General features: G+C 42.1%; 1 protein-coding gene across 3 annotated transcripts in view; it reads right to left on the bottom strand.

Moving 5' to 3' along the window:
* Positions 1-26885, bottom strand: part of FAM110B (family with sequence similarity 110 member B) — a 75039-nt gene that overhangs the window by 24225 nt on the left and 23929 nt on the right. The window contains exon 1 of one of the 3 annotated variants that reach the window (XM_033155274.1): positions 6512-6654. The exons of 1 other annotated variant lie outside the window; for it this stretch is intronic. The gene's annotated coding sequence lies outside the window, so the exon portion shown is untranslated. Of the gene's footprint in view, positions 1-6486; positions 6655-26885 lie in introns of those variants that run through there. One more of the 3 variants, XM_033155273.1, reaches the window with a different exon arrangement.

Raw genomic sequence — 26885 nt, 5'->3', positions numbered from 1 at the left:
GCAATCCTCATTACCAAACTTAGAACCATGGAGAGACCTGGTCTGAACGAAGACATTGGATTCTTATCTCATTATACATGACAAAGCTATCTTTATCCATCTCACCCCTTGCCTTTCCCTGTAAGACCCTGTAAAAATTGCAGTCTATCAGCTGATCACCCATTCCCACCACCCTTCTGAGTAATACCCCTCCTCACTCTCTCACTATATATAAGGGTCTGGTGACTTCTGTTTCAGTATCTGAAGAAGTATGCATGCACACGAAAGCTCATACCAAGAACAAACTTAGTTGGTCTCTAAGGTGCTACAGGAAGGATTTTATTTATTTTTTATTTTGTTTTGACTATGGCAGACCAACATGGCTGTAACTCCCATTCTCCAGTGCAGCAAATAAAATCCTACCAGCAGTGAACTTGCTTCAAAGAAGATCAAGGCTAGTAGGTCCAAAAGGAGCCAAAGAAAGAATCAGCTGTAGTCTATCCCATTCCTCTTCACTGTCACTTCACCCCCTTTCCATGTATGCATGCACACAGAAAGGGGACTGAAGAGGTGGTGACATTGAAAAGGGATGCTGGTAGTTATGACACTGGAGACGTCACTAGCCCACCCCACTCCCCAAAACAAGTGGGGGAGGGAACCCCAACCATGGACATATCCTTGATGTCAGAGAACTTGGGTTTATGGCAAGCAGACACAGTGTAAACAACTTTGCTTTCAGTGAGAATGACAATATATCAGAACCATTTTAAATGCAAATTAATGTCTTTGAAAGATAACATGTCCCTGCACTTTTATGAGATAATAATACTGTCGGCTAGTGTATCATATTTTCATATTGAGAGATAATGATACAAGCACCATTTCAACAACAAAAATTATCGGAGTTGTAACAGGCAGACCAAGATATTTGGAAAATAAGAGTTGATTGCTACATTTTCTCATATCTGCTGGATTAATAGCTTGATAATAGGTGGCTTGTCAATTGGTAAAACGGAGCAGAAATCAAGCAGTTTTAGCTATGGGTGAATGTTTTGTCTGCTAAAACAAAGTGTGAGCAAATTATTTCATATCATGCATTCCCTTAAAAATCCAACTTCTTCCTGAGTGAAACTAGCCATATGTGGAAGTTTTTACTGTAGTCTCTTTGCAACTGGTTTGATTGCCTGCCTTGAAATATTAAAGTTTTACAGCACATTTTCACTGCCTGTCAGGAGGACATTCTCTTGTCAAAGGCAATATTTATATATCCAAGGAAAATCAGATTTCTCTGATAAAGTAGGAGTTATGAATTTTTTATGAGTGTATTATGAAGTTGAAGTGGATTTCTATCAGCTGGGAAAACTGATGTTTAACCAGGTAAAAGAAAAAAAAATACTTCTTTATAACTCTTGGTCAAAATATGGTTTCACCTTGCTGTATTTACTTATTTAAAGCATACACCCTGCCCTCCCAAGGTGGCTTGCCAAAACATTTTAACATATGTAAACATATATTTTACATCAAGCTACAAGAATACTATAAAGTTGTTATTGTTTACGGTAGTCGTTTAGTTGTGTCCAACTCTTCATGACCCCATACTATAAAGTACAATGTTAAAATTAAAAGCCAGCAGCAGTTAAAATTTCCAAAATTAGTTACAGCCTGGAAATGAAAAAATAGATATTCCAAAGTTCTTTTAAAGAATAGCATCAGTGACGCCCTTGGGGAGGGATTTCCAAAAAATGTGGGGCCACTACTAAAAAGGCCCTGCCCCTGATGCTTGTCAGCCTAATGGTTCATATTGCTGGGCCTAATAGGAGGTCCTCCATTTGTAATAACTATAGTTCCTTTTTTTTCATTCCAGGAAAGGCGGTCGTCCCATATAGATTGCTGGCAATTGAAGCCCTATTTGTACATTGATACAAATGACTGAGGAACATGAGTGGGGGGGAAATGTTATCTGACTGATGGATATAGAAAAAGCCCCCAATACATAATTCACTGTGTGTAACATCCTCACGCACAGAGTGGCCATGATTTCTGAACTTTTAAAATACTGTGATAAAGCAGAGAGTCTAGGAGCAAGAGTCCACGTAATCTATGAACACAGCTACACCTGACATTCTCCTAGTATGTTAAGTGGTTGTTTATTTTTGTAGTAATGTTGGTTGGCCAGTATCCAGAGTTCTTCCTCACACATTTTATAAAACCATATTGTCACATTCATTATGAAACTGTTTGTTCTAATGTATACTGGTGTTTACTGGTATTCTTTTGTTTGGTATCTAACTATTCATCGGTTATCTCACAAAGAAGTTTCCGAGGAACCTGGTTAAGATAGAAATGTGCAGTCCCTTAAGAGTGGTCCCAAACATCTGAGGGTAGATTGTTGGCACAATCCTTTGGGAGAAAGCATCCCATGGGATCTACAATGAATGCAGACTGTGTATGAAACAATTATGCTTTTTTCAGTGCTATATGTGTTCACTGGAGATTGGCGCTGATGTTTAAGGAGAACCTCCATCCTAGCCCTTAAGAACTTTTGTCTGAATTTGTGGGTGGCTTAGAACCAAAGGGGTAACAAAACCTACTCAGCCCATTTGCCTTTCTTTCTTACTGATCCCTGTATTTTGCTACAATGGTGGCAGTAGTGTTCTTTCCTTGGAATAGTACTACTGTCACACAGAGGGAGCTTCTGGGGAAAAATGGAAGACGACCCAGCATGATAAGAAAAAACAAACAAATCTTGTATCCCTCTTTCTCTTAGATTGCCCAGCCTGCTACCCTCTGAATGCTGTTTATAGCTCCCACTGTCTCTGACCATTGGCTATGCTGTGGCTGATGGGAGTTAGGAGTCCAACAACATATGGAGGGTAACATATTGAGAAAGGCAGTTTCAGCACGTGGTCCTGTTATTCCCTTGCTTTTTTTAGCCAGACCCTGGTTGAGCACTGTGATATATATAACCTCTATGTTTTTGTCTGGGAATACTGAAGCAGTTCATCTTGGGAAGCTCTCCACAAAGTCTGACGAACTGCACAATGGTAGTGCATAAACATTTGTTTAACAACAGTATGGTACAAAAATATGCTTTCCAACAGATATGCTGGAACATCCTGGTTTAATATGCAATTTAATGAAATAAGTAGCAAATTCATTTTACAATAAAAATTAACTAATATTTGTGTGTTAATTATTGAACCATGTTTCAGAAGGAAGTACACCCTTGCAAAACATAAACCAGCTTATTTGTCAGCAATATCTTAACGTGATGCAATATCACATTCGTTCTTATGTTTACAAGGTCTCTTAACATGAAAAGCAGGACAGATACCATATGCATTACTAGACTGCTTTTGACATTGCTTTTCCTTACTTGCATTAAAAATAAATAAATTATGGGGAAGCTGTTAGGAAACAAATCAGGCACAAATGATTGAAAGATGGTCAGAAAAACTCAGAAACATGTATTTGTCAGATAAACATCAGGAAGAACTTTCTGACAAGAGCTGTTCGACAGTGGCAGACTCTCCTTGTAGTTTTTTAAGCACAGGTTGGATGGCCACCTGTCCTGTATGATTTAGTTGAGAACAATGCACAGCAGGGGTTGGACTAGACCTTCAAACTCTACAATTCTATTATCACAACAAAATGAGGGTGTATCATAGGTACACCTTCTTCCTTCCATTCTTTAACATTGTTAGAAACCAGCAAGCTTTCATGTCATCTTGCTTGCACAGTATGTATAAGGAACTAGATCAGTTTTCTCCAACCTGATGTCTTCCAGATATTGTTGGACTACACTGCCCATCATTTTATGACCATTTCCCATACTGGCTGAAGCCGATGGTGTCACGGTCCAGGCTGGCAGCAAAGAATGTCAGGACCAGAGGCAAGTGGATAGGACAGAGGGTCCGAGGAGCTGGGGTCCAGGGTCTGGGAAGCATGCGGTACAAGTCTCAGTCCGAGGGTCAAGGCACGAAGTCACAGTCCAAGAGGCAAGGAGGCACGCAGCGAGGCAGGGAATGCGTTGCTGTGGCAAAGAGCTGAGGGAAAAAGCTGACCTTATATCCCTGCTGGCTCCTGCCATCAGGTGCAGTGAGTTACTAAGCAGCCTCACCTGTGCAGCCGCGCCCTGCCTCCCTAGAACAAGCCGAATAGGCCCTAGTCCTGCCAAGCCCTGCTGGTCCCAGGGCCTGGATCCAGCATGCACTCCTGACAGATGGGAACTGTAGTCCAATAACATCTTCTGGAGGGCACCAGGTTGGGAAAGGCTGACAGGGTTACTGTGTCAGAAACAGCTTTCAGTATGGAAGATACCACATGCATGAAATGGTTATTAAGAGATGCATATAAAACCTGCCACAAATTAAGGAGTTACATTCATTATTTTCAGAAAACTAGAGCTTACCCTATATAGTTGCTGGCACAGAAAAGACAGGTACTTCTCATTTTGAATTAAAACTGTCTAGAACTGTCACATGAGCCGCTGTCAACATCTGCAAGGCACTGGCAGCATCAAGTTCCATGCCATAAAAAGACTGCAACATTTTATTTTCCACCCACATAGATAATTACAGGAGGCAGTAGGTCTCTTTTGAAAAAGAAAACACAGGACAATTATAAGTGGCAATATAGCACAGAGAGGGGCTAGCAGACAGCAACACACAGGTTGTATGTGCACACCCACTCTCTCTATCCATCATTGTCCTAGACTTAACTGTTGCTATGCAAAAAGACTATTCTATAATTTCTGGGAATACAGAGTTCAGAAAACACTGGTATTGAGGTTTCTTTAAGGCAATAAACAAGTAAATTAAATAAAAATAAAAATCTACAGTTCCACCCCCACCTTCATGGTCAAGGTTCTTTGCATATATTATCAATTTAATCCTGTAATATGATGAGTATTATTAATATTTTAAAGCTGGGAAAGGAAGGTTGAGGTTGAGAGGGTTGCCAAAAGCCACCGACCAGTTCATAGCTGGGCTCAGATTCAAAAGTGTAATGGACCAAATTTGGGATGTCAGTCATAACCACTAGTTTAACTCTTGTTCTACAAATAGAACAAAACAAACTATCAACATTATACACCATATTAAAACAATCTAGGCTGAAGGTTAAACTCAGTAAAATATCTGATGAACAACTACTTTCTTGTGTTTGCTTTCCATCCTCTCTGTGTTCAAATGTAAAATGCACAAAGCTGACAACAAATGACAACAAAAATCTGCTTTTATGGGCAAAAGACCGATAGCTATGACTCACCTAGTTTTGCTTTGCAGCGCAGTGCAAAACTTCACTGAAGGGGGGGGGGTATCAGAGATTAGTGGGAGAGATAAGAAGTGAAAGCAAAGTGGTGAAAGTCCATAGCTTGTGCTCACTTGAGGCAAATCTCCTGTTACCCAGACGCATGGTGGCGAAGTGCCAGCTGGACAACTGGTGACCTAATGCACATTTATGTGGCTATCAGCAGTCAAAACAAACCAAGGGAACATCCTCAAAGAACCTTTCCTGCAGAAACCCACTGAAACCATCGTCATCATGTGCAAGGTCCCATGAATTTGAGTGAGATTTGAACAGAGTAAGTCACAGCGCTCTCTGAGATTACATTGAGATAGAGCTCTCTTTAGCTGCTCTTTTAATAAATCAAGTGAGATGTACCCTCACAATCAGCATAGTTTTGAATAAGTTTGGATCAGTCACCACACAAATCCCAAATGAAAAAACAGGACAATACAAGATGAATCAAATTTCGGAAATGTTTTTTTCCTGAACAGCTCTCCCCCCCAAAACAAAAACAAAAAAACCACCCAAGCTTGTTAGATATATCACTGCAGCAATATATACCTCTTTCACTACATTCAGGGCAAGGTCTTTAAACACACACACACACACACACACACACACAAGCTAGATCTCACTGTTTGGCCTTTGGGAACAATGAGTGTGCAGAGATGAATTCACTGCACTATAGTGGTTGTTTTCGAAAGGCTACTTAAAAAATTCAAAGGATCAAACAAAGAATTCACCCAAACAACGTAAGGTGACAGACAGACAATGGAGCATATTAATCCGAATTCCTTTCCCTATGCATAAATCGGCAGGCAGTTATTGCACCATTAAAGCATACATCCTGGCATTATTCCCTGTTATCTGCTCGTTACTTCGAAATATCTCCGTCTCCATGAAAGGCAAAAGTCATTCAAATGTTCAGCCACCCCCCCTTCAAATAAACGCCAACACTGCTCTTAGAATAACAAAAAAGGTACATGCCACGCTCCAGATTTCATATGAGAGCTATTTCTTCATGCAGTACACATTATACTTCCCTGCTAAATTCTTAGTATAATGATGTGTTTTATAATGTGATGACCATCTAGCCGGAGTACACACAATATTAATGAAAGCAAGATCAAATTAAACAGATGACATGATTAACTGTATTCATTTCATGCATGGATGTGTTTTATGGGGGTGGGGGGATAAAGACCTGAAAGTAATTACCATTAACTGAAACTCCTTCACTGACCTCTGCTTGCAGCCAGCAGTTGTTAAATGCTGATGGGTTTATAACAAAGAGCAATGCCTCTATCGTCTGTAGGCTTTCCTTTTATTCTACACAGAAGAGGCAGAGTTCCTCCACCGTTGCATGAACACTGTACCTCTGTATCTATGTCTCTAATGCAGCATAAAGATTACTGTGGAAACCTATCAAATTGGCAAGCAGCAAACGCCAGCAGCCAATGGGAGAAAGGCGCATGCAGAATCTAGCACATGCTCTCTGAGACTTGGATACTGTCACTGCTGTTTAGCAGGCTGTTAATCTAATTATAGCAGTTTGCTAGCACAGTACTATGAAAAACGGCACATGATCAAGAAAATAAACCCCCCCCAAAAGCAGGTATTCTAGGAATGTCTAATTGTATATGTATGAGTGTGCGTGTACATGTGCTATTTCTTTAAATGCAAAAAATCAAATTCACACATTCAGCTTATTTCAATACTCCCCCATGAGATCTGAAACCACGAAGCAGCATTAATCAATTTCAAAGCCAGTTTCCTTCATAAGTTATGCTACAATATAGTGTTTCATTTTTTATATGCAAAATCATTGCATTTGCATGAAATATGATCATTTTCCTTGACATACCACAGACTGGCAGTAGAGAAGGATGAGTAATATCAATTCTGGTTTATTGTGCTAGTGTAATGAGGATGCATATAAACATTTGGCACATGGCTTCTCAAAGCAAAGTTATAGTGGAGCTGCTGAAACTTGTAAAGAATATGCTTGAGTGTTTTGCTGAATTGTGACTCTATATCTGTGTTTCCAAAAACAATTCAGGTATCTACATACCCCCACTAGTTCCCCAGAAGCAAATGTTCCTCTCTATCAGTGAGCATCCCTGCCCAGTACAAAGATTCCTTTCCATGAATTATCTGCACTTGGCAGGGACCTCTGGAAGAAAGAAGCACTCTGTGTTGGGCACAACAGACCAGCTTGGTCCTCTTCTAAGTTTTCTGTTGCATGCAAAGAACCTCATTTTGTGTGCAGTAGGTACATACTAGGATCGGCAGAGGATGCCCACTAACAACTTTCTTGATGGCATATTGAGAGGAACAAGTGTAAGATGTGCAACAATATCAAGTCTCAGCAGCCAGGAGAACCAGGAAAGTTGGGAGTGGATCTGGGCCACTGCTGCTCCTGTTCTTCCACACCAGGCCTGCTCCCGCTGCCATTCAGGTGGTGCCATGTACTGAGAAAGGAGTGGGGTAGTTAGCCTGGCAGGCAGGTATGTGGCTGGGGTTTAGGTTACTTGATATGGGGAGCATGACAAGACACACCCCATTTCAGCAATGTGAAATTAAGTGAATTATCTGCCCCATCCTCTACAGTAATTGCATATGCCAAGCGACCTATAGAGTAAAGCAGGCAGTGGCTATGATGGCGAGCACAAATAATGACTAGCCAAGATAAAATTTATGGAATCCTGATTTAGGGTGGTCAAATTGCTAAAACAGGGCAAAATAATAATGCTTATTTCAATGACCTACAATTAAGGGAAAGCCAGCAAAACAAATCAATGCTAGAGGTTGGGCTTGAAGATAGCCTCCCGGTTCTCATTTTCTTTCCCTCTCTTGACCCAATCTGGTTGGTAGTGAAAATTACCATCTGAATAATGAATACACTAATTCAACCCAGGAATAAAAACTTTAAACTGTATATGCAGCTATATATTATATATTGCGAAGTATTTTTAAACTCTGCTAAAAATGCATGTGCTTAAAGCCACTGAATGAAACATAGACATCAACCGTATCTGTCCCAATTTACCCCAGTAGTACTTAAGCACACTTAAAAACAAAAACAAAAACAGATTGAACTTGTTAGGTCCATAACTGTATTTTATTTGACACCCACATTCTCTAATGATTTTCAAATTATGAACATGCTTCATCTGGAGATTCACAAAATCTATGCTATTTAGGCTAGTCTTTCCTTCTGTAAATGAAACAAGATCAAGCCCTTCCCAACAAATCTTTTTGTATACATAATCAGTGGAAACCACCAGTAATTGTTAGGGTGAAAACAGGCCTTTGTGGGATTTTGTATTTAGACAAAAACATTTCTGAATTGCTTGAATATGGCAATAAATTGAGTGAAGTTAAATTACAGGTCATTCACTGACAAGCCACTATTTGACAAACTCTAGTATGTTGCCATCAACATGTACATCCATCTTTGCACATTATATGAATTCAGGAAAGGCCCATTATCCAGCTCTGAAGTTTTAGCATAATGGCCCAGATTTATTTAATATGTAGCCATGAATTTAACATCCAGATGTTATGTGTGCTAAATTCATGTCAAGTTTAACACCTATGGACACTTACTGTGGGAATAAATTCCACTGAACTCAAATGAGTATACTTTTCAGAAGACATCTGCGAAACTGTACTGCATTTCCCCCCTGATTTCTTATTATTAATAATGCAAGTTATGAGATACTTTCCTTCTGCATTGGATTATGACTTTTATCTTTCTGTTGCATCAGACATACCATGGCAGCATAAATTAAGTTTGCAATTCCTGTGCAATAACCAACATAATTAAAGCTTTTCCAACATTAATCCAAATTAGTTGATAAAAGGTTTTATTGACATATCTGCAAATTATTTTACTGAACTGGTGAAGAAGAAGAAAATTTAACATACAAGGCTGACATGTTGCTCAAACATTCAAATTCAATAAACAAATCTCCCAAACTGAGCATGCCTAGGAATTTAATTGGAATGTAAAAAGATGGACTTCCGGCGAGGTCGCCATCACGGGCGGTCGCTGGGTTGCCTCGGCAGCGAGGCGACCCAGTCCAGCCCGGGGGTTGGAGCCCCGCCACCGCTACGCGGGGCTCCGGTGAGGCGCGGGAAGAGCGTCCCGCGCCTCGGGCTCCCCGGCGGGCCCGCTAGGCTACGCACCCTTCCCTCATTCTCCCTGTAAAGGGGGAGTGGGGGTGAAGGGAGCGCGGAGCCGGGCCATTAGGGGAAATGCCCCAACCGGGCGGAAAAGCGGCGAGAACTGGGCTTGATGAGCGAAGACGTTCTCCCTGAGAGATGAAAGGAAAAGAAGCCCGGAGGTCGTGAGTAATTGATTGAATTAACTGTTGAGCTTAAAGACTTAACGACCCGGGAGGCTTTAAAGAAAGGAAGCCTGCCTTTAACCCTTCGGTGGCAAGAAAATAACGGTCTGTGATACTGTTGCTACTGGATGGCTACATTGTTAAGATTTTTTTATGAGTGAGACTTTATAGATCTCCCTTTGGGGAGGAAGAGGATGGAGAATATTCCTTTTGAAAGTTTTGGTCTTTGCGCCCCGGTTTCAGAGAAAATGGCTGCGAAAACTCTGAACCGAAGTGGAAAATTACTGTTATAAGATGGATAACATTGAAATAGAAACTGAAATTTGATACCTATGCCCGTCCTCACCATGTTGGGCTTTGTCTTTGAAATTGTTTTGAACTCTGGACTAACTGATGAAGAAAGGATTATTATATTGAAACTGGAACTGCTTAATCAGAAATTGAAGGTTTTGAGTGGGGGTATGAAGAAACATCTACTTCCCACAGAGGAGACCTTTCAGATATTTGATACTATGGAAGAAAGCCTTGGCAAAGAGCTGAAGGAGATGATTGAAAAACTGAGAGAGACGGCATGGCGACTCCCGGAAAAAGAAGCGTTCCTCGGTGGTGGCAGCCTGGGGACGGTGAGAAATGATATATCCAGCCCCCGAGGTGAGAGCTCGGGAGCGAAGGGCAAGAAATTGAGACATTTTCAAATAGAAGAAGAATACAGCGTTGAATGGGAGAAGCCGATGGAAGATGAACAGTGTATCCTGAAGCTCGATGCAAGGACTGTTGGGGACTGTGTCTGGTTCTGTGGACGTACAAGAAAAGAGGACATTTGGAGCAGTGGTTCCGGTGAAAGATGGAAATGGACAATGGATAGAGGGGGGAATAGGGTGAAGTGTACTAAGTGTAGAATATAAATGGTCTGTTATGGTAATCTGAAATCGGAGGGTTAAGACATGAAGTTTTATTGTATGTTTCAATAAGAAAAGGGGTATTTTGAATTTTATGTTATTAGCAGCAGTTAAGAGATAGAAGAATTTCGTATAGATTTGATACAAGAATAATTTGTTAAGATGTAAAGATTTGTTACTAACTATTAGGGATTAATATTATTGTCTAGATTTGAATCTTTTTAAATGAATTTAATTTTTTAGAGAGATGATGTTATTAAAGTAGATATGGATCTAAAACCGAAGGAGAGGAGGCAGGGGAAGTCAACCGTCAAGATTCGGAATTAGAATATTTTCTTATATGTGTACAAGAAGAAGAATCGTGATTATGTCTGTATTTGTTTTATATATGTAGGCGTGGGTGTGGGTTTATGTTTTGTTATGAAAATGTCAATAAATTCTTATAAAAAAAAGGAATGTAAAAAGATGGAATGTCTTGCTGCCCACGTTCACATTTTGCAGAAAACTTTAACAAGTTTAAAATGAAAGGAGAGCAAAAGTGTGCATCTTGATTGCATTGAGAAAATGCCATTAATGAAAACACAGCCAACATATCTAGTCTCCATTCATAAATTTATTCCTCATTCTATAAATTAATGGAAACTCTCATTGTATCTTTCTAGACTAAAAAATGGCTTTTAATACCTTAAAACTAAGGTGCTGCAAGCTTTTGTTGCTTTTTCTGGCACAGATTAATACAGGTAGGTAGCAGTGTTGGTCTGCCGTAGTCGAAACAAAATAACAAATTCCTTCCAGTAGCACCTTAAAGACCAACTAAGTTTGTTATTGGTATGAGCTTTCATGTGCATGCACACAAAAGCTCATACCAATAACAAACTTAGTTGGTCTTTAAGGTGCTACTGGAAGGAATTTTATTTTTTATTTTTTACAGATTAATATAATTACTCTTCCAGAAGTGAAGATTCCCAGACTGTTGCTAAAAAATTTTACTCAGAGGTAAGAGCCCATAAGTTCAGCGAAGCTGACTCTCAACTAAGCATCCATAGGATTGCAACCTAAGAGAGTTTCACTTCCTAAAAAAATTGAGAAGAGCATTTGCAGTCCCCTTTTATACAGGAAGCTGTATAAGAAACATGGACGAGATATTAAGGGCTTGCTTGCAAACAAAAAATAAACAAGTGGGATTAACTGCTGATGTTATATTATGTCCTGTGGTGGGGGCTGTTTATTGGGACTGCTAGCATGGAAAGCAGGGAGAAAAGCAGCAGGCGGAGACAGAGACAATGACATGCAGCTGTTGTTGTTCAGTCGTTCAGTCATGTCTGACTCTTCGTGACCCCATGGACCAGAGCACGCCAGGCACGCCTATCCTTCACTGCCTCTCGCAGTTTGGACAAACTCATGTTAGTAGCTTCGAAAACACTGTCCAACCATCTCATCCTCTGTCGTCCCCTTCTCCTTGTGCCCTCCATCTTTCCCAACATCAGGGTCTTTTCTAGGGAGTCTTCTCTTCTCATGAGGTGGCCAAAGTACTGGAGCCTCAACTTCAGGATCTGTGCTTCTAGTGAGCACTCAGGGCTGATTTCTTTGAGAATGGATAGGTTTGATCTTCTTGCAGTCCATGAGACTCTCAAGAGTCTCCTCCAGCACCATAATTCAAAAGCATCAATTCTTCAATGACATGCAGAGCCACCCACAATTGCTTGGAAGACTGCAGACTGACTGAGGATGACAGAGGTTGGTCATCCGTGCCCCAGTTACCCAAAGAACCAGCCTCCCCTGCTTTATTTAGAATATCAGTGTTGCACAACTAGAACAGTAAGAGTTAAGCTCTTCTGGATTTCAGAATGCTACTTTGCATTAAGAGAGGAGTACTACTTCTGGATTTTATCCCTTATGTTAAATAGCATCCTGCACCCCTTTGTAAGATACCTAAACATATGCCACAAGGGCATTTTGGAATCTTGTTAGCGCTCTCTTCAGCAACCTTTGCAATTTCTACCTCAGGCAAATCTTTGAGCTCTTGGTTCTGACACACCTACATCACAATAAACAGAGGGGTAGAAGCTTCCAGGAAGTAGAAGCGAGAGCAGCACTCCCAGAAGCCTGTTGTGAAGGCAAGGGAACAAAATGCCATTTTCAAAAGCACTAATAATCACCTTCCTTTCTCATTAGACACTCATATATACTGTTAGAAGATACTTGTTAGAAGGCCATGGAATTCATTCGGTAGAATCTTTTGTCTATAAAAGGAAAAAAGTTGCATGTTTTGTCTCTTTTGCCACACGCTACAAAGAAACACAACCTGGTAGAACAACACAGACAAGGGTCCCCTTTGGGTCTCTCTAGAATAAAGCCAATGGAACAAAACCAGCCTCCCCGGCCCCAGTAGTTGTGGCTATCAGTAACAGGCATGTGACAGATTTATTTTCCAGCTGCAGTCCACCAGCTGAGTTATGTCTCCATACCCAAACCCTTAATTCTACTTTATTTTACCTTATTTCTTCATGTTTAACAAGTTTCCCTCTTTGAAAGTGTATTGGACTATGAAAGACTTTTGGGACAATGTTACACTCATATGCATGCTCAATTTCACTGCACAGTGGCAATTGTTCCAGACTATCATACAAGTTCCTGGGCAATATGGAGGATAATCATATCCTGCTACCTGCAATAGTTTAAAATATGCTTCATCCATTCTTACAAATCAGTACAATCACAGCATGGTACCTTTACATATGTGAACTGTCTGAAACATTCAGCAGGCTAGCAACCTGGAGCTACCTGAATACAAACTGGGACTCAGCAAACAAAATGTACTGGTTTAAGTATTTTATTATAAACAGTAAACATCTCAGTTCATCCTATTTCCCATAAATCCAATTAGCCCATTTAAACAATGCAACCTATTTAGTTCTTTTCAAACTCATGCACATAATAATAACATCACCATCATTATTCAAATGCACTCCGTACAATTCTGGAAAGCAGCACTTATGTGCCTTTCAGTCAAGTCTTCCATCATCTGGAAATCTAAGTAGCTGAAACCTGGAGCATTTTTCTTGATATTTAAATTTATGATAAATACGGTCATATGCATGTTAAGGTATTTGCTCTCATACTTTAGAATGCCGGCCTAACAAAGATGCAAAATGGGAAGATAATTAGCCATATGATTTATTTCATAAGGAATAAAACCTTATTAGTTCAAGTTACTTATTTATTAGAAAGTCACTATGAGAAATTCCAAGGAACTCTAGCTATGACTGTTTTCAAATATATAAATCGATCCATTTCCCAAAATGGAGTTGGTGGTAGTTTGTAACTGCCAACTGTACCTCTAGCAATGTAGACAGGTTTTATGGTTAAGTACATTTAATTTACATAGTCTTCAAGGCACTCAGATGGAAAAAGAGCATTGATTTCTTGACTGAACCCTTTGCAGCCTGTGGCTACATTTGCCAATGAGCTGCTTTAAAAACAAAACAAACAAAAAAAACACCCCACTCATAAGTGCAGTCACTCATAACTGCAACAAAGAAATAGTAATCTAGGTCAGTGTTTTTCAACCACTGTTCCGCGGCACACTAGTGTGCCGCGAGATGTTGCCTGGTGTGCCGTGGCAAAAATTGAAAAATTACTTTATATATCAGTGGTGGCGAACCTATGGCACGCGTGCCAGATTTGGCACGCAGAGCCCTCACTGCTAGCACGCGCACCATCGGCCCATCTGTGCTGCTGTTGTTGTTTTTTCCCCAGGCTTGCGTCCACTGTTGCCTGCCTGCACTCGCTGGGGCTGCTGGCCACGCAGAGCCGCCTCTCCCGGCGGAGCTGCGCCCAGGGTGCGAAGGCAGCGGCGGCTTGCCTCGCTGCCGGCGCGCCTGGCAAGGCGAGCAGCGCCAAATCCACCCTCTCGAGCAAGAAGGCAGCCCGGGCCCCGGATCAAGCAGGCGCCAAGGCCGGCGGGAGGCAGCCCGGTGGCGAGCCAAGCAAAGGCAGGAAGGGCAAGCGATGCGCCTCCTTGGCCCCGCCGGGTTCCCTGGCACCGGCCGCTGGGCTGGGCAGCGGATCCGGCGCCAGGATCAGCCACATGGACAGCAGCTCCGACCTGTCCGACTGCCCGTCCGAGCCGCTCTCCGACGAGCAGAGGCTGGCTCAGGCCGCCAGCAGCGATGCGGAATCCAGCACCGGCTCCAGCGATTGGAAACGCGAGCAGCCGCAGCCAGCGCCCGCTCTGCCCCCGGGGCCAGGCGTCGCCCCTCAGCCTGCCTCGCCTTCTTCGAGCGCCACCAGCAAAGGGCCGGCAGCGTACCGCCCCCCATAGCGACGCCCCTGCGGGTGGGCTCCCGCCTGCGGGGACTGCGGCTTGCTGGAGAGGCTGGGGAATTGGGGGGGCACCGGCGGGGGCTTGGCAGAAGCTGCCCGGGCGTGGAGGTCTTTGAGGAAAGGTTTGGCTGGGGAAGGAGCTCGGTGGAGCCCCTTCTTCTCGGCGAAGGAGTGGTGCAGGCTCTGCGGCAACTTCAGAGGCTCGCCGAGGCTGGTGCCATTCAAAGTCTCCATAGTCCCGGCTGCCTAAGAAGACGCCAGGGAGGGGCGGACACTTGAGGCTCCTCGAGCCCTTCCCGAGCGCAGGAGTGTGAGTCGCGAAGGCGACGGTCCTCCCGGCAGAGCCCCGCAGCAACAGCGCCTTCCTCTAGTTTTCGCCTTTGCTCTCTCATCACTCCTGCTTCCTCCTTGCCCGCCACAAAGCTCACACTTTTTCCTCGGTCTGATTCACAAGACGGGCTCTCCTCCACCCCTCGGTCAGAAAACACAAACACACACAAAGCACAATCGGTGGCAATCTTCTCCCCCCCCCCCCCAGATCTTTCCAATCCGCTCGATGCAGCTCACGGTAACGTTGCACCCTGCAACATCGACTCCCTTCCCCCCCAAAAAAAGCTCAGCAGCTTTGGGGCGCCCCCCCAAAAGCAAAGCAACTTTTGTGCACCCCCCCAAAAAACTCCAAAACTTTGGTCGGCAGCTCCCCCCAAAAAAGCTCAACAAGTTTGAGCACTTTGTGATAAATAAGTGGTTTTTGGTTTACAGTTTGGGCACTCGGTCTCTAAAAGGTTCGCCACCACTGTTATATATAGTCAATATAGGCACAGAGTTAAATTTTTTAACATTTTCTAATGGTGGTGTGCCTCGTGATTTTTTTCATGAAACAAGTGTGCCTTTGCCCAAAAAAGGTTGAAAAACACTGATCTAGGTCACAAATACTAAGCTTGTTATTTTCACATCAGAAAAAAATCTTCAAATCTTTCAGCAATACATAAAATTGCCCATGCTGCTGCTTCCTTCTTCAAACCAGCAAACTGCTAGGCAGTTCTCTACTTTAAAATTGCATTGTTGTTTTTCTTTATAAGAAGAGTGAGAAAGCAACAGAATACCAGGCCCTAAAATGTAGATGGTGGTTGGTACTAAATTCAGATTTCATTTTTATATAAAGTTTTTTCCTCCTTTAATACCGTATGTTTAAATCAGATTTTAAGCTTTTAAATTATGACACTTGATTCTGAAGCAATTATATCCAGCTTTTTGTTCCAAATACAAAATTATGACTTGATGTGGCCAGTTCCTTGTTTATTATGTACCCAAATCCAGCTGTTAATGGGCTGGATCCAAAGAGCCCATTCTTCCATGAGAGGAAAACTCCTTCTTTTGGGAGGAACAGAACCTTCGGCTACAACCCAACATTTTGTAAGTTTTAAATCAAAACAGAATATTGATCTTAACAGCAGTCCATGACATGGGGTATACTTCTATATTCCATTCGAAGGGCGGGGGGGGGGGGAGCAGGCTTGCCGAGTTGTGACAAACATTGTTTTCAGAAGATTTGCTTCAGGTTATTGTTGTACTTTTTGGTATACTAAAGCTGATGCACTCTCTTGTGTCATGGATGCTTTCCCAGGCCTGTACAAATTCTGTTCCAGCTCTTCAGTTTTCTCAGGGACAGCTAACATGGTGCTCTCCAGATGTTGCTGAACTCCAAATACCATAATAAAATAAAAAAATTCCTTCCAGTAGCACCTTAGAGACCAACTAAGTTTGTTCTTGGTATGAGCTCATACCAACACGAAACACGAAAGCTCATACCAAGAACAAACTTAGTTGGTCTCTAAGGTGCTACTGGAAGGAATTTTTTATTTTATTTTGTTTTGACTATGGCAGACCAACACAGCTACCTACCTGTAACTCCAAATACCATGAAACCCCTACTGGCTGGAGCTGATGGGAGTTGTAGTCCAACAATATCTGACTAAACCTGTCTTAAGACGACATTTCTTAGATGGCTCTTTCTATGACCAGTTTTGGAGCATCTGTGAAATGAAGACAGAAGGTGGTTGCTGCTGGGTATCCCTTTAAGTCTAGATGGAATTTGTATCTTACCTGGGGCATTTGAGAAAGCAGATCTGTGGTGTAAACATCACCATTGTTGCTGTAAATAGTAGCAACAATAACAATAATTTTGATTTATTATATGTTCTTTACCCTAAGGTCCCAGGGTGGGTCACATCAATTTAAAACACAAGAAAAATAGCTTCAAACAAATTATGGCCACAAAAATAGGACAAGCCCTATAAGTACTCATTCCAAGTGTCAGAGTAAGAAGGTAGTTCTTCAGCATATGATGAAGGTGCCAAGTGCAACTCAGGGAAGAGAATTCCCTCTCCCAGATCATCACCATCACCCTGAGCTTCTGAAGGCAATGGCACTATCAATTATATTTTAAAAATTGAAAGATCGCAGTATTGCGACAAATATGATTTGAAAACCCCCAGTTTCCAGCAGTATAAAATAGAACTTGCTGATGACATCAGCAAACATGTCCCTGATGTACTCAGTATGAAGAAGGCTGATCCCTACAATCAGTAAGAAGAAATTGCTTTATCTGAGCCCTTGTTTATAGGCCAAGCAACTACAAAACTTCTAAAACTAGAGAGAGAAGTGGTTCCATCTCTTGCAGTATACAAATGCCACCTTGTCCCACAACACATTTCCATGTCCTTACAAACCACAAAATACACAAGGGCAAGTAAGAATACCAATGGCTTTTAAAACATCACATCAACTTGCTGAATTTGCTATAGCAAAGTTTCAATAACTTCCTAATGGAAACAAAGCAGTCAATTAAAGCTTACCCCATAATGTCTCAGAGCTAAAGTGCTGACTAAAAAACAAAAACCAAGAGTCATTACTTTGGGTTTGCGGTACAGAAGTTTATATTTGAACACAGCTGCATCTCAGTCAGCCGGTTCCCATGACAGCCCCTCCAAGCTGTATTGATTTCCAGAGGAAAAGGCACCATAAATCTACTTCAGCTGAATTGCATCATTTTCGAGGCTGGCTTTAGAAGGCAAATTAAATGTCTTCCGCTAGAAACAGCAAAACAGATACACAGAGCTCTGTTTTCATTTCTTTTGGAGTCTCCCCTTACAGAATACTATGTGGCAAACCCCTCATGTTTAATATCTGTAAAGACAGCAAATCCAGACTTGTGAGGAAACATCTCTTCTAGGTCTGTGGTTTTTTGGAGGCGGGAGGAAAGGGGGGCAGGCAGATGTTTGTTTCAATACTAATGTTGATTTCTGAACGTTTTATTTAAATCATGGAGGGAATTGAAGCTAAAGCCAGCACTCACACTGGGGAATGAAACATCACAAACATATAAGAAGGCCTGCGCCATAATAAAGAGTGAAGCACAGCTCTGAGCAGCAAGTGAGCAGAATATTACTTCGGGTAACGAGTGAGGTATCCTTGTTCAATTATTCATACAATCTGCAACAGTTAAACTTGCTTCAGTGAGGAGAAATAAAGTAGGACAAACATCACCTTGACAACTTTAAAGAGAACCTTCCATTTTCCTTGAACATATTACAGTGGTAGTATTTCAAATGTTTCCTATTAGTACCTTCATCCCACCCACATTTTAGGGGAAGGGGAAGCAACACACCAACGTACTGCAATGAAGAAGAGTGTCCAAGACAAGTGCTCCATCCCGTACCTCCTACTATTCCAGGTTTTTTTTATTTTATAAAAACATATTTATATTGTTTTCATTTTTTTTTTTTATAAGAATTTATTGGCATTTTTCTATAACAAACATATACCCACACCCACACCTACAATAAACAAATGCAGAACAAATAAAACAAATACAAACAATGTCAAGCTTTCTTATTGCATCTTTCTAGAAAGAAAAAAAAAAATTTCTAATTCCATATCTTGACTTTTGACTTCCCCTGCCTTTTCACCTTCGAGTTTGTATCCTTAGTCTATTTTATAACCATTTCTCCTACAAAAAAAAAAAACATTAACTACAATTGTATAATTACATTCAATTATATCTTCAACAGTTGCTAAAAATGCATCATCATAATAATACCTCACCATTTAATCTTCTAAATCCATAAACTTAATCCACTTAAATTCACTTTGCTTATACTCCACCTCATAAATCTTCTCAAATCATTCACATCTAATCTATCTCCTCTATCCTTAAGGTTGCTGCTAGTAACATAAAAACTTGAAATATCTCCTTTCGTGTTCAAATAAGAAATATAACAAAAAGTTGTTGACAGTATTCACCCTCCGATTTCAATTTACCATATCAGGCTGCATAAAATTTTACTTAATGCTTCACCCCACACCCCCTCTGTCCATTATTCTTCTCCTAATGGCATCAGCACTGAACTTCCATATCTCTTCCCTCTCCAAGCGTCCACAGATCCAGGCACAGTCCAAACCTCTCCTTGCCGCGAGTTCAGAGGTGTCCATCTCATCATCTCTCAGCTTCTTCGGTTCTTTGTAACATTCCTTTTCTTCTTGTAAATACCTTAATTCTCTGTCCCTGGCCCCCGAGCTCACACCTCGGGGACTGGATATACGAAATCTTGACGTCGCCTTGGGGCTGCCACCCCCAAAAAGCGAATTTCTTCTCCGAAGTAGCTCATTCATTTCACTCCATCTTTGCATCCATCCTCTCAACTCTTTGGCAAGGCTTTCTTCCAAAGTATCAAAAGTTTTGTAAGCCTCCTCTGTGGGCAATTGGTTCCATTTCAGACCCCCACACAAGACTTTGACTTTTCTATAAAGCAATTCCACCTTCAAGGCAGTGAGTCTCTGTTCGTCCGTTAGTCCAGAGTTCAGTGCCAGTTCAAGGACGAAACCCAGCATACTGGCAGAGGAGGAGGAAGTGGGTATCATATTTCTACTCCCCTCTTTGTTCGTCGCCATTTTCCTGAACTGGAGCGCAAATACCGCAACTTTAAAAGGAGATATTTTCCTCTAGTTAACTTCCCAAAAGAAACGTTTGCCAGTCTCCTGTGTCAATTTTAAATACATTGTAACCAGTTCTGTAGCAGCAATCGGTCAAACTGGTTAGATTCTTGAGCTCGAAGGGAGGGAGGGCAGGCTGCCATTCTCCTTCCCCCCGGATCGTTCCAAAAGCACAATTTCTAATCAAATTCTTTACTCACGACCACCGGGTTCTTTTAGCTCCATTCTTCACAGGTAGAACTTGGACGCTCACCGCGGGCTCTGTCGCCGCATTTGCATCCCGGTTGGGGCATGTCCCCGAAGCCCGGCTCCGTTTGCCCTTCACCCCCACTCCCCCTTTACAGGGGGGGCAAGGGAAGGGTTCAGAGCCTCCGCGGGCGCAGCCGGGGAGCCCAGGGTGCGGGACGCTCTTCCCGCACCCCAACCGGAGCCGCGCGCTGCGGTAGCGCGGCTCCTAACCCCCGGGATGGACAAGGCGCTTCGGACCCGAAGCAGCCTTCGACCACCCGGCGATGGCGTCGCCGCCGGAAGTGTCCCATATTTATATTGTTTTCAAGCCCTGCAAACCAATATATCTAGAAAAACAAAACCTAACTTCCAAAATGTGGTGAGACTAGCACTGAGATTTAGTTTTAATTGTTGCTGCCTTTAACCATGTATTAAGAACCAGAGAATAGATATAAATTCACTGCCTCCCTAAATACAATCATGGACATGGCTTGTCTCACCACTTCCTAGGAGGGAATTCCATAACATGGGTGCTGCTACAGAAAAGGCCCTGTCTCACATTGAACTGCCATTAAATTTTCTACTTTCACAGTAGCCGAAAGCATCATCTTAAGTACATTAACTAAAGAGTCGAGATGCAAATTGTGTTGGATATTAATTAATTTTAATTTTTCATAAGGGAAACATACTTTCCATTTTCTACCAAGTTTGACAAAATCATTCCATTCTTATTTTATTTTAGGCTCTATTTAGATATCAGTACAATTAAAAAGAGAATCCAAGGTAACATTCCTTCAGCTTCCTGGTGCCAGAGGAAACTTACTTAGTGTTGCGTGTTTAGACCTTTTACCTTTCCCCAAATAAATTCACACAAGAGTCAGATATTTGGTTTGGTTTTTGGCAGAAATTTAGGCCACAACTTTATTGATTACAACCAAGTGGATGGTTGCATAGGTTCTGGTTCAACTATCTCCCTGCACCCTTGCAGGCAGTGCTTTTCCAGAACCATGTTCGTAGGACAGCCAAGGATGAACACCAGGGACAGCTGCTGGGAGGAGCACCAATCAGCTGCCCTGATGTCCCCTGGACTCGGGTGCAGGCCAGATCCCTTTTTGGGGAACGCCAATCCAGTGAGTCCCTGGATTCCTCTACCGGAATATCCTTCATTTGCATAGGCGTGGCCACATCATGTGCCATGCCTATTACCTGAACCAGAGCCTATCTGCAACTTACAAGTTGTGGGTATTTGCTACGCAGCCCAAATGGCACCAGCAAGATGGCATAACAAGATCAAGTGCAAGCCCTAAATATAGGGAGAGGTGGGCGAGTGTTCCAATGCAAAAACCCCAAAGAGGAAGCTCAGTAGCCTCACATGGGCTTAAATAGGTCCCGCTTCCATAGTTGGCGGTGAGCATACCTGCACAGAAGGAGAAACAGAAGAAAGCGAGGAACCTTGCCGAGAAGTAGAGCGGCTGAAGGGCCCAGCTGGGAAGCTGGCTGCTCCAAAAACCGCCACATTAAACAGTCCAATCCAACGTATCCCGAGGAATCGCTGGCTGGGAAGGAGAGGGCGGAGGCTGAGATGCCCTCCTCATGGCCCTTCGCTCCTTGCTGACCCATAGCTGGAATGTGCTTAACCAGCATGGCTCAAGGCCTCAACAGCTAACCCAATTTAGGGTAATCAACTTAAAATAATTAGGGCTTGAACTAACCAAAATGGCGCCCACCGGAAACCAGAATTCGCGCCAAAACAAAATGGCAGCTTAGTAGCGGCCTAGAAGAAGGTGTCCCCAAGCCCAAAATGGCAGTTCCCACCCAAATGCGCTGCACAGACTAATCAAAGCCTAGTATGCAGAAACAGAAAAATGGGCTCGAAGACAAAGCTTTTTTGCCCGCTCCACCCCCACTCCCGCCGGGATAGCGGCACAACCACCCAAACCAGCCCATAAGGACTGGAAAGCTGAAGGCACCAACGCTCGGCGAGGAAAGGGAAAAAAGGGGCAAACGACCGCTACCTATTGGAACGCCCGGTTAAATCCACCCCAGTAACTCCCGCAACCTGGGAGAATTTAATGAGGGACACCTAATTTACCGGGAAGGCCCACAGGCCCAAGTTGGGGGAGGGGTTAAAACCCCAAGTAAAATTGAGCGCAATTCGCGAGGGAAAGGGCAAGATAAAAGAAAGGAGGAAAGTTAACAGGGTCTAAGGGGAAAGGAAGGTAAAAAGGGGAAGCAATCACCGTATGACGATTGAAGTCTCTCTGAGCAACAGCGGTCCATGATCCGATGTTCCCTGTTCTGATGCAAAAGCCCCAAAGAAAAAGCTCAGTAGCCTCACATGGGCTTAAATAGGTCCCACGTTGCTGCTCTTTCGTGATACCCCATTGGTCAGATTGCACGCCAGCAACACGGGACCAACCTATCAGGGGTTGTGGCTGATTCCAGATTACCCCCCCCCCACAACACCGGGTCAGGTGGCCAGGTCGCACCGCAACACGTGCCCTCTTTTATGGAGGACACGCTTAATAATGCTTTGTGGACATAGTTTCTGCTATGCCCTTCCAGTGATGCAGTTATTAAAATAGCTCCACCGATCTGTTGATGGTTCACACCTTTTCTTGTGTCCTGTTCAAGTGTGTTTAGCAGAAACCAACAAAATCTCAATGCAAACTTCTAAAGATGGCTGGCAGGGTAAAAAGTAAAGAACATGGGGAAAAGATGATGAAGGGCTTCAGCACACTTCCAAAGCTGCTGCTTATTCTTTTGATCAAGAGAAGTGTCTAATATTACTTCCATTTCTCAGTATAAGAAATCTAGTCCTGATTACCTACTGCCTGAATGATAAACACCCCACAGTTTTAAGAACAGCTAAGCACAAAGCTTCCTTTTGCTATTCAAAGGATATTTTTAATTGATGACGCTTCTTTTGAAAGAGCTCCATTCAGAAGAGTGAAACTTATTTATTCAATTATTCATTTTCTAAGTGCTAAGTTGGCAACAGCCTTTTAAAATAGCCTGCATTTAACTTTGATGAACTGTGTTACTGTGGGTCACTCCAATTGTTCCTAGTGCCAGTCAAATAAATGTGTCAGGCTGCAAGCCAAAGTGTTACAAAATTGGCTTTGATACAAGCGCTTCCTCTCTGTATGTTGTTGGTAGACCAAGTCAGTCAGTGGACCAATATGTAGCTGAATGAACGGAACAACTCTTCTACCACCAAGAGCTCCCAGTTAGGTTCCACCAGAGTGAATGACTCCACAATGAAGCCTTGAAAACACACAGGTAGACAGGTTCCCATTCATGTTTCCCACTTCTGCAAGACAAACCAGAAATGATACACAAATGCATGGAGCAGTTGCTTTTACTGCCTATTTCACTACAGTGGTACTTCGGGTTGCAAACACTTCGGGTTACAGACTCCGCTAACCTGGAAGTAGTATCTCGGGTTTAGAACTTTACCTCAGGATGAGAACAGAAATCACGCGTTGGCAGTGCGTTGGCAGTGGGAGGCCCCATTAGCTAAAGTGGTACCTCAGGTTAAAAACAGTTTCAGGTTAAGAACGGACCTCTGGAACGAATTAAATTCGTAACCAGAGGTACCACTGTATTTCAGAGAACTATAAAGCCAGATTGAAGCCTTTGGTTGTAATAAACTTTAAGGCAATGAGAATCAACTTTTGCAGTAGCTTTCTGTTCTTTGGGACAATTAGTAAGCTTCAGGAAGCCCCAACGTGAAAACCACTACTTCAAGGGAATGATGAACTCCCCCCCCAGCTCCCCCCAATATAAGTACTAAAGTCTGGGAGGAGGAGCAGAAAAGTAATTGCACAAAACCAGTCCTGTCCCTTCCAGCCTTCACCCTAAACTGGTCCTATGAGCTGAATGCAGTTTAATCAGCCAAGATTCTCCACATATTTTGAAAGTCCTTCCAAGGTAAATAAACCCATACCATATTAGGATGAAAAATTAAGAAAGCTGGAGCAAGCAAAGAGATGGTACACAGAAATTCTGTACCAGGGGAAGAACTGAATGCTGCACTCTACCAATCATTTTGTCAGAATAAATGTATAAAAAGTATCTCATTTTTGTTATGCTCGTCTGGACCACAGGTAGTTTCTTGATGTAAGGTGTTGTTTCAGAATTGAATTTTTTTGTGGAAGGGGTGGTGGTGTTAGTAGCTCTCCAAGGCTAAACTCCTCAGCAAGCACATTCAGGATTTTTTTTTGCAGTGCCTAGAGCAAGTAACAGCAGAAGATAGTCAGGTTGGTGGGTCCACAGTCTCAGAAGCCATATTTTTGTAAAGGCATAACATTTATCCAAGCACTTGTCAAAGTAGCTGTCAAAACAACTTCCATTAACAAGGAAATATATGTTAAACACCCTACAAATTAATGAGTACAGCTTGAGGTGTTAGGAAATTCTTTGGACTGATTTTCAATAGTAAATATTACCTTTGAGTGGAGGACTAAGGACAACGATACTGATTATTTAATTTAGTTTCTAAAAATTCACAACTCACTGTGAATAGTTTTTTTTTAAGTGGGCTGAATAAACATATATTGATTCATTTTTATAATAGCATACATATATCAGACACAAAAGACCTAGTTTATCAGAGTTACTGGGTTATCATTTTCAAAAGAAAGGGGGGGGGGGACTACGATGCAAAAAAAATAAATCCAGAAGAATGATACCTATCCAATAGGAAGAACATTCTACCCAGAATTATATCCCTTTATGTCCAACTGATTAAATGGAAGTGTAAAGCAGATGCATTAACAACAGTCTTGTATACAAGCAGATAATATTTAGCTAAAATGCAATCAATTTGTTTGTCTCAAGAACTGCTAAAGTGTTACAGAATCTCTTTTCACAAGCAAAGGAACAAGTGCTGAATAAGCTATTGACAACTTCCTACAGCCTTGTGCCAAGAGAAAGGAGCTATTGATGGATATGTGCCTTCACCACAAAATGCAGAATGCAGCTGCTGCTTGAGGGAAGTTACTAAGATACATGAACCACAGCAATTTCAAGCTAGAATAGCTTTTTTTCAAAATTGTGGTTTGGTAATATTTGCAGTCAAAACTAAGCTCTCTTTTAAATAAACAGCTCTAGCCCTAAGGATTGCACCTCTACAGACTGTCAGAAAACCAAGTCACATTCACAATGATAAGTGCTTAGAGGCCATATTCTAAGAATAAGCAACAGCATCTCACCACTTACATAAAGATAAATGGCATTAGAAACTTCTCTGCACAATTGAAAAAGAGCATGCACTTTCTTCAGTACTCGCAGCCCACCTGCAGACATGCTTGGAAGAAGTTGATTATCTAAACCCATTTCAATCTGATTTCAGGCCGAGATATGGAACCAAAACTACTTTGGCCACTCTGGTTGATGACCATTATCAGGAGAGAGGACACAAATCAGAGTTTCTCAAACTTGCGTCTCCAGCTGTTTTTAGACTACAACTTCCATCATCCCTAGCTAGCAGGACCAGTGGTCAGGGATGATTGGAACTGTAGCCCAAAAACAGCTTTTAAGATGCCCATTTTAAACAAAGTCATTCTCAGAATATGGAGTTGTTTATAGTGAAGAATTTGAACTCTCTTTGTGAAGTAATTGCAAGAATCAGTGTGTCATGGTGGTTAGAGTGCTGGACTAGAACCTGGGAGAGAAGGGTTCAAATCCCCACTCAACCACAAAGCTTACTTGGTCTCCTTGGACCAGTCATGGTCTCTTAACCTAACCTATTCTTAACCTAATCTACTCTCAACATAGTTGTGGGGATTAAATGAGGAGGGAGAGAAATATATATGTCACCCTGAACTCCTTGGAGGAAAGGTGTGATATAAATGTACAAGTGAAAGTAAGCAGAGTAATTCACTTGTCCACTTACTCCCATATAACCTCTGAAGACCTGGCATTTCAAACTGAAGACAAATGATAATCTAGTGCATGCTTCAGCAATAACACGCACACAACAGCAGCAGCAGCAACAACAACAACAACAACACCTAAAAAGTGAGATCTTCCTTATGAGGCCCAAGGCAGATGTAACATTTTCTGATCTCCTGTTAAGACCCTGGGTGAAATAAACACATGGATGCTGTTCTGTCCCTTCCAGGTGCCATCCCTCTATGAACCCCCCCCCCCTTGCAATTTTAAAAGTTATTTGCAGAAAATATGTTTAAATTCATAATAGTTAGTGTTAACTGTGGTTTGCAAACCACTTCGAACTCTGTCTAAAGCTGAAGGTGGTTAGCGTTATCCTCAATACAATACTGGTATTTTAGAATTTCAGCAAACAAAATGACAAAATGTACTGCACTATGCACAATGATGTGAGAACAGCCAGATCTGTCACATCCAGGACAAGTTGCGTCCCTTTGGGTTGCAGATTAGGCTCACTACTCCCCAAAATAAAGTGTGGGTGTAAACCACATACCACAAATGAACACTCCCCAAACATACTATGTGTGTCACTATCCTGGGAATCTATGCAGCACAGGGCAGACTGAAGTCTGTTTGGCCATGCCAGGTAAGCTGCAACCCTGGGCTCAGAATATACACGGACCTTTTCTACCTGGGATTATCAGGGCGAGATCTTCCACACACACAAACATACATATTTTTCAGCAAGAATGTGCAAATCCATACTTTTAGGTTGAATTTTAGCAGTTCTTACTTTTATCTGTACGACACCTTGAGTCCCGCCAGAGGTACCGGTAAATCAAATTGATAACACAGAACTCTGTAAGATCCTCTTTACCTGCCTATTAAATGTAGCATTGTCTTCTTTTTAGCTTCTAACACA

This window comes from Lacerta agilis, chromosome 7 (genome assembly GCF_009819535.1).
Source record: "Lacerta agilis isolate rLacAgi1 chromosome 7, rLacAgi1.pri, whole genome shotgun sequence".
Classification (NCBI taxonomy): domain Eukaryota; kingdom Metazoa; phylum Chordata; class Lepidosauria; order Squamata; family Lacertidae; genus Lacerta; species Lacerta agilis.
This window is presented reverse-complemented; position numbering and strand designations above follow the sequence as displayed.